The sequence below is a fragment of the Lissotriton vulgaris genome, chromosome 1_1 (assembly GCF_964263255.1).
Source record: "Lissotriton vulgaris chromosome 1_1, aLisVul1.2, whole genome shotgun sequence".
In the NCBI taxonomy this organism is placed as follows: domain Eukaryota; kingdom Metazoa; phylum Chordata; class Amphibia; order Caudata; family Salamandridae; genus Lissotriton; species Lissotriton vulgaris.
In genome coordinates, this window is record NC_141685.1 from 2,004,533,914 (window position 1) to 2,004,546,231 (window position 12,318).

The 12,318-nt window shown below is 52.9% G+C and overlaps 1 protein-coding gene across 1 annotated transcript in view; it reads left to right on the forward strand.

Annotated features, from left to right (window-relative positions):
- The window catches only part of LOC147751528 (glioma pathogenesis-related protein 1-like), a 961,356-nt gene that overhangs the window by 529,575 nt on the left and 419,463 nt on the right, over window positions 1–12,318 (forward strand). The gene's annotated exons all lie outside the window — the stretch shown is intronic.

The window sequence follows — 12,318 nt, forward strand, 5'->3', positions numbered from 1 at the left end:
GTGCGGTTCCTGCTGGGCCGGGCGGTGGCGGCGCGGTTGCTGCACCCAGATTCTGGCCGGTACCAGGTTGGCCTGATCCTGTTGCAGGATATGTCATTGTGGTCACCCCTACGAGTTCTCGTTGCGGCCTTACAGGTAGGGCAGTGGACTGCGTTTAGCTGCTCTCCTCACAACGTTGCACAAGGCTGCTCCGGCGGCTCTTTCACCCCGCGTCCCAGTATGCGCGTTGACAACCCCCTGGCTTTGCAGATGAAAGTGGGCAAGGTGAGTAGTGTGTGTCCTTGATGTCTGCCCCTGAAAAGTAGCGTCGGTGATCGCAGGAGTATTTCTTGTCTAGTGTTCCCGTTTCCACTCCTTGCTTTAGCCAAGGCTTGATTACTGGCGTGTGTGGCAGGGGCCTGGAAGCGGCGTTATCCGGTGTCAGAGGAGAGACGGGGGCCGCTGGCAGGTCCGACGTGGAGCAGACGTGCAGCGTCGCTCCTATTCACCCCTCCCCACTCGAGGCCTCGTGTGCACCACGAGGGGAGCACGCGGGGTGAAGGCCGTGCAGGCCGCAGGTAGTCAGCGCGGGCGGGGCTGCTGGGGAGGCACTCACCCGTGTGGAGTGCTCTGCGAGGCCTGCCAGCTGAAGGCGCTCCAGGAGGGAGACGCGTGGGCGGGCCTCGAGCCGTGGCGCGAGCGGCACCGATTATTCAGGCGGGTCCCGGACAGAGCAGGTGGGCTCCGCAGCGTCTTTCTTCTGGCGCTGACAGTGCGCCGATGTGCAGGCGCAGATGGTGAGCCCTCGCTCCTGGCAGGAGGCAGGGCAGGCACGCGTGAGGCCTTAACCGGCCTCGTCGCAAATGTAATGTGCAGGACTGGGCCTCGCACGTGGTCAGCACAGGGGGCAATTACGACACAGGGACACTGGCTTATGTGGTGCCGAAAAAGACCTCGAGCGGTCTTCCGCTTCTTTATTTTATACCCCGGAGCGAGCCTGCCCCGGGGGTGTGAGGATGCATGTACAGAACAATACATTGTATAGAGAGGCCTGGGTGGCTCTCTACAAGCCCCCCCCCCCCCCCCCCCCCCGAAATTTTTCTTAGCCCCCGCCCCCCGGAATTTGGCTCTAGTTGCGTCTCTGGGGGGAGTAGAGAGAAAGCAATCAGTGAGGGAGAAGAGAGAGGGGAGAAAAAAAGGGGAGAGAAAGAATGACAGGACGGAAAAAGAGAGAATGCGTGAGGAGGCGAAAGGAGAAGGGGCTTGTTGGATATTCCCAGGACTGCTTTTGCTTCCCCAGTCCTGCCCTGCACACATTAGTGAAAGCAGGGGCGGCAGCCTGCATTGGGCTGCGTTCTCTGTCGCAGCGTTTAGTTTTGTGGTGAGCTGACATGGGGTCAAAATATTATCCAGAGAGGCACCTTGTGAAAGGATGCCGATGGGATTGGGGGGCATGCAGCGGCAACTGAACCACTTTTAGCACCCTATAATGCCAAAAATATGCACGCTGACTCACACTGGAAGTGTACCGAAATGGCCTACGTCCACTTTGGGCATGTTTCATAACCTGCCCTCGAGAGCGGAAGGAAGTACTCCCACATCATTTCTAAATTCCTGACCTGCAACCAACAAAGAGGCCAGGATGTCCCTTTGCCACCTCCTTCCATTGTGACTCACGAGCACTTTCATTGACCATTGAGGCCTTATTAGTGACATGGCTTTTCCACCTGCCCCTGCCTTACAATTGCTTCCAAATGAGGCTTTCGGTGGGTTGATTTAGGGAAATGGAACACAAACTTGACTTTGCAGTCTTCAAATGGGAATGAAATCCCGTAGTTATGCAGATGAAAAATAGCAAAAGCATGGATCAGTAAATGTATAGACTGCGTCTCCAATTTCTAATGAAAGTAAATACGTATTTTGGTGAAAAGAAAATACTTATTTTCGTAGGTGCAGCACGGACGAGGGCAAATGTGTATTTGAAGAAGGGTCGTCGTTATTGTCCTACAGCCTGGCTTGAATAGTCTGTAGTGAACCACGAGGGCAAATGTGTATTTGAAGACGGGTCGTCGTTATTGTCCTACAGCCTGGCTTGAAAAGTCTGTAGTGAACCAATAATTTGACAGAAGAATATCATAGACTGGAACACACAGTGGAACAACAACAAGCCCTGATAACCAGCTCTTAATTGTTAGATTATAAAACACCATACTATAAAACTAAAACAATCCCTGCACACACAGGTAAAAACAGCCTGACAGAGAAAGAGCAGTGCGGAGCAGCCGTTGACCAAACCACGACGGATGCTCTGGTGAAGAAAAATTTACAAGAGGAGAAGTGAACTTTCATGTGAGGTTTTCTTTGCCTTCATGCAGGGTACGAGGAAGCCAAGCTCTCCTGCTCGTGCCAGTTAGGGCACATCTAGGCAATCTCTGCCACTCCCCATCTTCTCAAGAAACCTCAAAACCTGGCTCTTCGACAGACCCCCTCCTTGATGGAATGGAACCTGCACCCCCCCCCCACCCCCAACTACCCCTAGCGCCTTGAGACCCTCACGGGTGAGTAGTCGCGCTTTAACAAACTCCTGATTGATTGATTGATTGTCGGAAGCAAGCACAGCCCTCATGGATATTCCAGTTAACCAGTAAGAAATGGTTTATAGTGGCACCAATGCAGCAGATGGGAATTTGTCGTAACTAAACTGCATTGAGGAGAATTCCAGTGCCACTTTTAAACCTGATATCGGTCGTTTATTGAGCCTATTGGTCAGTGTTTGTGTTTTACTAGCTGTAGGAGAGTAGGGTCTGCAATCCTATGATCACCCAGATTTTTTTGCTTTTGTTTCACTGGTTTACGACTTTCTCTGGCTGTGGGCCTGCTAATCAGACCCACAGCCTGGCTGTTCTCTTTCTAAATTACGAGATGTACCCCAGGTGCATTTACCAATTGGTACTGGGCCACCTTATCAGACCCTGTAACTCAGGGCATAGGTGTACCCAGGGCCGCCAGGGGCTGCAGCATGTATTATGCCACCCCTGGCTGGCCTCCTAAATTTGACACAACTGGCTGCATGACAGCTGGGGCGAAGTCGTGTAATCACCCTTTGCTTTAGATATAGCAGCCCTATATCTAACCACACAATGGACACCCGAGTTCCTATCAGTCACTCCTATGGCAGGCCTTGACAATCCTGAAGGCAGAGTGCGTGGGCTCGTGTGAACTGTGCTCTGGCCCGAGCCGAGCCGGTTGCAGCTTGCGGAGCCAAGACCCAATGGCTGTTCCATGATAACGCGTGCCACATCGGTAACTACGGTGTCGCGTTATCAAGACATGTCGAGTAAGGTGTCATACGAATCGGGATGCTGCCCTCTCACCAACCCTGGCGACGAGGTTAGCATTCCGCCCTTCTAGAGGGACACGACATGTACGTAACTGTGAACCCCGGTTAAAGTTAACTAAAGCCTCAGCTCCACAAAATGGATGCTGCCACCACAGACACGAGTCTGACCTCCTGCTGCTGGGAGTCCTTCCAGCGAGGAGCGCTTGGACAAAGGGTTTCCTGTCGAGGGCGGTGTTCGCACCGTCCCAGACAGGGTTTGTGTATTCTGGGTAGGTAGGGCTTTTACGAGAAGGTGACTGCGGAGTGGCACCCCGGTGCTCATAACGCATCTGCCGGTTAGAACCAGTTCCAGGGGCGACAGCCCTGGCCTGGGGAAAGTCCGGCAGGGGAGAGGGGTGTAGCTACCCCCCTTCCTGGTCCCACCCTTAGGGCAGGACCTAGTCATGTACCCACCCCTTTCTTTAGAATAAAGGCCGGAGCGGGGACCCTTCCAAATTAGATCATCTTTGAATCAAGAACTACTTTCTACGAAAGGACATTCGAGACTCTTCTCAAGATTTCTCCCTTGTGGCTAAGGAGTAGTCACCCTGCATCAGCGGGCACCATCTAAGAACTCTGCGGTTTGCTGTAAGTCCTTCCTCAAGGAATCCGACGGCCCAGCTCGACGAGAACCGGCTTCCCTGGCACCTCTGACCTCTACCCACGTCATCAGCTCAGCTGTGATCTGTGGGTGCGACGAGACCTCGAGGGACCGGCCATCATCAGAACCTGCACGCTCTTAACCAGCACGACCATCGAGGTAACTCTCTGGTGAGTGCTCTGGGGTCCGAGAAGCCCCGACCCTGAGCCGCTCTAGCACCGAAGTGCAGTCTCCCAGCATCTCCACGATCTGCGTGGGGCCCTTCTGCTCGCTGCTCAGCACTTTGTCTGGTCACTAGCCGCTGGCTTGTGTCCTTCTGTGACGACATCCGACAATCATCACTGCTGGTCTGGTTGCTCCAGACTGGCCCTTGCTTCCATCTTGGCAAGAAGCATCCCGGACCCTCCTGGTCCACTCAAGACGCCATCTTAGGCCCACCACGTGGCCCTGAGACCTGCCAAGGCTTGTTGCCCCATCCTGGGCCCAGCGACGCCGACAGCATCATCCTTCGTGGGACAGCTCGCACCTCCACCGTGGTCGCCGACAACGCCTCCTGGTCCGTGAGACTGCAGAGCCTAGCGTCGCCCACTCACCTAGTCGAGGTGACGGCCAACCGGTGCCTTCCTGGTACCCTCTGACTACTGGCTAGTAGTACGAACTTGGTCCCCTCTGCTTTCAGGTTTCATCAATCTCTGATCCAGGCTTGGATCTCTACGAACTATTCATCACTGGTCGCCGGCCAGCAACTCCTTTTCTTCCGGCTCCTGGCTCGTCAGCGAAGACCCCGACGCCTGCAAGACTTGTGCAGCCGCAGCCCTCGTGGCTAGGTAACTCGGCATTTCGGTGCCTGCATAGCCTCTTTACTCTAGGGTCCCGAGTCCCTCGCTTCCGACTTGCCTTATCGGGTCCGCCCGAGACCTTAACCTTTCCGTGTCCTCGGACACTTGTTTTAATTGTGCACTTGAAGTATTTGCTAAAGAGATTTGGTTTGTGCTTAGTACCCTGTCCTCATAAAGAGTACAGGGCTGTTGTGATTCTTAATAAATATACTGTTTATTTTCATAACACTTGTGTGGTGTCCTTTCACTGGGTGTTCAAGGGGTACATGTGTGGTAAACAGCTGGCTTAACGCGCCCTCTCGAGTCTTTAGCCTTAGACTGCTCGTATCCACGCTACTAGGATAGCTGGTCTATAGGTTGACTTACAACCAAACACCATAAGGGTCGTTGGAACGATACATAGCGGTCGCTAGAATAGCGAACGTTGCATATCGGGCCAACTTCTCACATTGGTGGCAGCGGTGGGATTTGAGCTTGCTGTTGTTTTACCACACGTATCCTAAGAATATCTTGTTGAAAGATCGCACAAGTACTGTTAGTACATATAACTAAAAGCTTAGAATACTCTGAGTTCTACTGAACCAGCTGTTGTAGCTCCTCAAGGCTTAGCACACCTTGGCTATAACTCTTAGCAAGGGAACAGTAGGTAAACACATAGTGTAGGTAGGTGCATCACTTACACCACACTAGAAACAGTATGTCGGACAAAGGAGGAAACTCTGGGTCTCCCCTTGTGTCAGTTGACCCTCCACAGGTCATCCCTTCAGGATATACTGTGCTAAGCTTCAAGGAGTTAAGACGGCTGTGTCACTCCAGGAAGATCCAGCAGGGGTCTAACCCCACAACGTCCTTTCTGATTGGTCTCTTGGAGACTTATGATGCCAGAAGGGCTGAGAAACTTCGCAGCTCTTCTAATCCAGAAGGAGACATGCCTCCCCTCGAGGGAACCCGAGACGATCCTGACCTCATCCACCTCGCAACTGAGAACAAAGATGGGGAGGAGGATGAGGATGAGGATCTCTCTGGGGATGAGGCAGATAAGGGACAGGTAGAAGTCGTCAGACTAACATGGTCCAACTTAAGCAAACATGATAGTGGTACTGGGGGACCCCCGGCGCTACTGTCAGGTCCGCTTAACATTGGGAATGGACGAGCCAGATCTCTGTCAAGAGGCTCTGGCAGATCCCTTCAAACCAATGGCTCTCACAACTCTTCTCAAAGAGGGATGACGTCCCCTCAGAGGAGAGTGTACGAAGCTAAGGAAAGGGCAGCTAATCTGAGGATCGAAAGGGAAGAACTTGCCCTGGCCAAAGAAAAGCTTGCCTTTGCTAGAGAGCAACAGTTAAGTGGGGTAGTCCCCACTGGTGGCAGCAATGTACCTAGTAATAGGGAAAAGAGTTTCGATACGAAACACCTTGGGAAGATAGTGCCCCCCTTTAAACAAGGGGACGACATCCACAAATGGATTACTGCTTTGGAGAGGGCCTGCACTGTGCAGGGTGTTCCCCAGAGTCAGTGGGCAGCTATCTTGTGGCTCTCCTTTGAAGGAAAAGGAAGAGACAAGCTCCTCACCACAAGGGTGGAGGATGCTAACAATTACCAAGTCTTGAAAAATACACTCGTTGAAGGGTTCGGCCTAACCACTGAACAGTACAGGGTGCTGTTCAGGGATACCCAGAAAACGCAGTCTCAAGATTGGTCTGATTTTGTCGATTGTGCCACTAAGGCTTTTGAGGGCTGGTTGCTGGGCAGTAAGGTTACTGATTACAAAGGATTGTATAATTTGATGATGAGAGAACAAATTTTAAACAATTGTCAGAACCAGTTGTTGCATCAGCATCTTGTCGACTCGGATCTGACCTCTCCCCAAGAATTGGGAAAGAAGGCAGACAGATGGGTTCGGACGAGAGTTAAACAGAACCAGGGCCAGAATCAAGGTGGTCAGAAGAAAGCAGACCAGAAGGGTAAAGATTCTAAGGGGGAACAAAATGACCAGAAGTCTTCGACAGGTCCCCAACAACCCAAAGAGGGTGGGGGTCAGGCTCCCCAAAAGAAGAAAGAAGGCCAATCCAAAAGATGGTGCCAGTACTGTAAAAGTAAATCTCACTGGTTTAGTGAGTGCACCAAGAAAGGAGGAGGGCAGACTCCTGCCACTGCAGCCCCTAAGGCACCTGTGCCCCCTAGTACAGTCAGCAGTGGTAGTGCGCCTCCCAAGGGTTTAGTAGGGTTAACCCTGGGTTCTGAGGGGCGTGACAACTTAGTTGGCACACTCACTCAGGCTGTCCTTGTCAGAACAGGGGACGTGGACGTGTCCCCTGACGTAAGCCCCAATACTTTGGGCAAATACCAACAGACGCCTTTCATAAATGGAAAGATGGCTCAGGCCTATAGGGACACTTGTGCCAGCGTCACCATGGTGACGCCTAACTTTGTGGACCCTGGACAGATCATGCCAGGTACAGAATTCCTGGTGACCAATGCAAGCAATGTCACTACCAATCACAGTATGGCAATTGTAGCTTTCTCCTGGGGAGGGGTAACTGGCCAAAAGAAGGTTGTAGTTAGTACAGACCTCCCAGTGGATTGTTTGTTGGGCAATGATTTGGAGTCATCACAATGGTCAGAAGTGGAGCACCGGACTCACATGGAAATGTTAGGTTTGCCAGCACATGTGTTCGCTGTGACTAGGTCACAGGTCAGGAAATGCCCCACTGAACAGGTGCTGGATCCTGGAACAACGGACCAGACACCTTCCAAGAAAAAGAGCGGTAGGGTTAAGGCTGCGCCTTCCCCCTTGCCCCAGGTCGTGGATCAAGTCTCAGAGAAGGCTGACCTACAGGAATTGAGGGAAACTGAGCCTAGGGAATTCGAACTTGATCAAGTTGAATTCTTGGGTTCAGGGGGACCCTCAAGGGAGGACCTGGGGAAGGACCAGTTAGATTGCCCTTCTCTTGAACCCCTCAGACAGCAGGCTGCTGCTGAGGCTGCTGGGAACGCCACAGGTACCCACAAGGTATACTGGGAAGATGGACTCCTGTACACTGAGTCAAGAGACCCCAAGCCTGGCATGACCAGGAGGCTGGTCGTACCCTTGTCTCAGCGTGGTTTCCTACTTACCTTGGCCCACGAGATTCCCTTAGCAGGTCACTTAGGCCAGACGAAAACGTGGGACAGGCTTGTCTCACACTTTCACTGGCCTCACATGAACGAAGATACCAAGGAGTTTTGCCGCTCCTGTGTCACTTGCCAAGCCAGTGGTAAGTCAGGTGGCACGACAAAGGCCCCCCTTATACCAATGCCTGTGGTGGGGGTGCCCTTTGAACGGGTGGGGATCGACATCGTCGGTCCCATGGAACCACCAACAGCATCAGGGCACAAGTTTATACTGGTGGTAGTGGATCATGCCACCAGGTATCCTGAAGCTATTCCCCTTAGGACCACTACAGCACCTGTTGTGGCAAGAGCCCTAGTTGGAGTGTTCTCCAGAGTGGGCTTCCCTAAGGAGGTCGTCTCCGACAGAGGTGCAAACTTTATGTTGAGCTACTTAACTGCTATGTGGAAGGAATGTGGTGTCAACTACAAGTTCACTACACCCTATCATCCACAATGCAATGGGCTTGTTGAGAGATTCAACAGGACCCTAAAAGGGATGATTCATGGACTACCGGAAAAGCTTCGGCGTAGATGGGACGTCCTGATCCCCTGCCTCTTGTTCGCCTACAGAGAAGTCCCACAGAAGGGGGTTGGCTACAGCCCTTTTGAACTTTTGTACGGGCATCCTGTAAGAGGACCCCTGTGTTTGGTGAAGGAAGGATGGGAGAGACCTCTCAAAAAGCCTGCAGCCAACATAGTGGACTATGTGCTTGGCCTCCGCTCGCGGATGGCTGAATACATGGAAAAGGCATCTGAAAACCTTAAGGCCAGCCAAGAACTCCAAAAAGCTTGGCATGACCAAAAGGCTGTCTTGACTGTTTACCAGCCCGGACAGAAGGTGTGGGTGTTGGAGCCAGTGGCCCCAGCAGCACTCAAGGACAAATGGTCCGGGCCCTACACCATCCTGGAGAAAAAGGGAGAGGTCACCTACCTGGTCGACCTGGGAACTCCCCGGAGCCCCCACAGGGTGCTTCATGTCAACAGGCTAAAAGCATATGTCGACAGGAAGGACATGAGTTTGCTCATGGCCCTAGATGAGGGACAGGAAGAAGAGAGTGACCCTCTCCCCGACCTGCTCACTCAGAATCCTGACGATGGCTCGGTAGATGGTGTTGTCTTTTGTGGCAGCCTCTCCGAACGTCAACAGAGCGACTGTAAACAGGTTCTTCAGTCGTTCAGACATATGTTTTCTCTAACACCCAGTCGGACCGATTGGTGCACCCATGAGGTTGACACTGGTGACAGCTTGCCCGTCAAGAGTAAAATCTACAGGCAGCCTGATCACGTTAGAGACTGCATCAAGAGTGAAGTGCAGAAAATGTTGGAGCTGGGAGTCATTGAACCCTCGGATAGCCCTTGGGCTAGTCCCGTAGTTCTAGTGCCGAAACCTCACACCCAGGGTGGTAAGAGAGAGATGAGGTTTTGCGTAGACTACAGGGGTCTCAATGCAGTCACTAAGACTGACGCCCACCCAATACCAAGGGCAGACGAGCTTATTGATAGATTGGCTTCGGCCAACTACTTAAGTACGTTTGACCTGACAGCTGGGTATTGGCAAATCAGGTTAGCTGAGGACGCCAAGCCTAAAACCGCATTTTCAACCCCTGGTGGGCATTATCAGTTCGTGGTGATGCCCTTTGGTCTGAAAAATGCACCTGCCACCTTCCAACGGTTGGTGAATCAAGTCCTTACTGGGCTGGATGACTTCTGTGCGGCATATCTAGACGATATTGCTGTCTTTAGCTCCACCTGGGAGGATCACCTGGTCCACCTGCGGAAAGCGTTGGAGGCTCTGCAAGCAGCAGGCCTCACTATCAAGGCCACCAAGTGCCAGATAGGGCAGACACAGGTTGTATACCTGGGCCACCTTGTAGGTGGGGGCCAGGTTCAGCCACTGGAGAGCAAGATACAGTCAATCAGGGACTGGGCTCCTCCAACCACCCAGACTCAGGTTCGAGCTTTCTTGGGCCTGACTGGTTACTATAGGAAGTTTGTCAGGAACTATGGTTCAATTGTGACACCATTAAATGAACTGACAAGTAAGAAAATGCCAAAAAAGGTTCAGTGGACAGCGAGCTGTCAAAAAGCATTCGATGACCTAAAGCAGGCCATGTGCACGGCGCCTATCCTCAAGAGTCCGGACTACTCCAAACCATTCATTGTCCAAACAGATGCTTCTGAGTTGGGTGGGGGAGCTGTTCTATCTCAACTGAATTTTGATGGTCAAGACCAGCCCATTGCTTTTATAAGCAGAAGGCTGACCCATAGAGAGAAGAATTGGTCAGCTATTGAGAGGGAGGCCTTTGCTGTGGTTTGGGCCCTGAAGAAGCTGAGGCCATACTTGTTTGGCACTCACTTCAAGATTCAGACCGACCATAAGCCCCTCTTGTGGCTAAATCAGATGAAGGGTGAAAACCCCAAACTGCTTAGGTGGTCCATTTCCCTACAGGGGATGGACTTCACAGTGGAACATAGACCTGGTACTGATCATGGCAATGCCGATGGGCTCTCCAGATATTTCCACTTAGAACAAGAAGACTCACCTGGTCAAGGTTAGCTTATTGTTCCGACGTTTGGGGGGGGGTCATGTAGGAGAGTAGGGTCTGCAATCCTATGATCACCCAGATTTTTTTGCTTTTGTTTCACTGGTTTACGACTTTCTCTGGCTGTGGGCCTGCTAATCAGACCCACAGCCTGGCTGTTCTCTTTCTAAATTACGAGATGTACCCCAGGTGCATTTACCAATTGGTACTGGGCCACCTTATCAGACCCTGTAACTCAGGGCATAGGTGTACCCAGGGCCGCCAGGGGCTGCAGCATGTATTATGCCACCCCTGGCTGGCCTCCTAAATTTGACACAACTGGCTGCATGACAGCTGGGGCGAAGTCGTGTAATCACCCTTTGCTTTAGATATAGCAGCCCTATATCTAACCACACAATGGACACCCGAGTTCCTATCAGTCACTCCTATGGCAGGCCTTGACAATCCTGAAGGCAGAGTGCGTGGGCTCGTGTGAACTGTGCTCTGGCCCGAGCCGAGCCGGTTGCAGCTTGCGGAGCCAAGACCCAATGGCTGTTCCATGATAACGCGTGCCACATCGGTAACTACGGTGTCGCGTTATCAAGACATGTCGAGTAAGGTGTCATACGAATCGGGATGCTGCCCTCTCACCAACCCTGGCGACGAGGTTAGCATTCCGCCCTTCTAGAGGGACACGACATGTACGTAACTGTGAACCCCGGTTAAAGTTAACTAAAGCCTCAGCTCCACAAAATGGATGCTGCCACCACAGACACGAGTCTGACCTCCTGCTGCTGGGAGTCCTTCCAGCGAGGAGCGCTTGGACAAAGGGTTTCCTGTCGAGGGCGGTGTTCGCACCGTCCCAGACAGGGTTTGTGTATTCTGGGTAGGTAGGGCTTTTGCGAGAAGGTGACTGCGGAGTGGCACCCCGGTGCTCACTACGCATCTGCCGGTTAGAACCAGTTCCAGGGGCGACAGCCCTGGCCTGGGGAAAGTCCGGCAGGGGAGAGGGGTGTAGCTACCCCCCTTCCTGGTCCCACCCTTAGGGCAGGACCTAGTCATGTACCCACCCCTTTCTTTAGAATAAAGGCCGGAGCGGGGACCCTTCCAAATTAGATCATCTTTGAATCAAGAACTACTTTCTACGAAAGGACATTCGAGACTCTTCTCAAGATTTCTCCCTTGTGGCTAAGGAGTAGTCACCCTGCATCAGCGGGCACCATCTAAGAACTCTGCGGTTTGCTGTAAGTCCTTCCTCAAGGAATCCGACGGCCCAGCTCGACGAGAACCGGCTTCCCTGGCACCTCTGACCTCTACCCACGTCATCAGCTCAGCTGTGATCTGTGGGTGCGACGAGACCTCGAGGGACCGGCCATCATCAGAACCTGCACGCTCTTAACCAGCACGACCATCGAGGTAACTCTCTGGTGAGTGCTCTGGGGTCCGAGAAGCCCCGACCCTGAGCCGCTCTAGCACCGAAGTGCAGTCTCCCAGCATCTGCGTGGGGCCCTTCTGCTCGCTGCTCAGCACGTTGTCTGGTCACTAGCCGCTGGCTTGTGTCCTTCTGTGACGACATCCGACAATCATCACTGCTGGTCTGGTTGCTCCAGACTGGCCCTTGCTTCCATCTTGGCAAGAAGCATCCCGGACCCTCCTGGTCCACTCAAGACGCCATCTTAGGCCCACCACGTGGCCCTGAGACCTGCCAAGGCTTGTTGCCCCATCCTGGGCCCAGCGACGCCGACAGCTTCATCCTTCGTGGGACAGCTCGCACCTCCACCGTGGTCGCCGACAACGCCTCCTGGTCCGTGAGACTGCAGAGCCTAGCGTCGCCCACTCACCTAG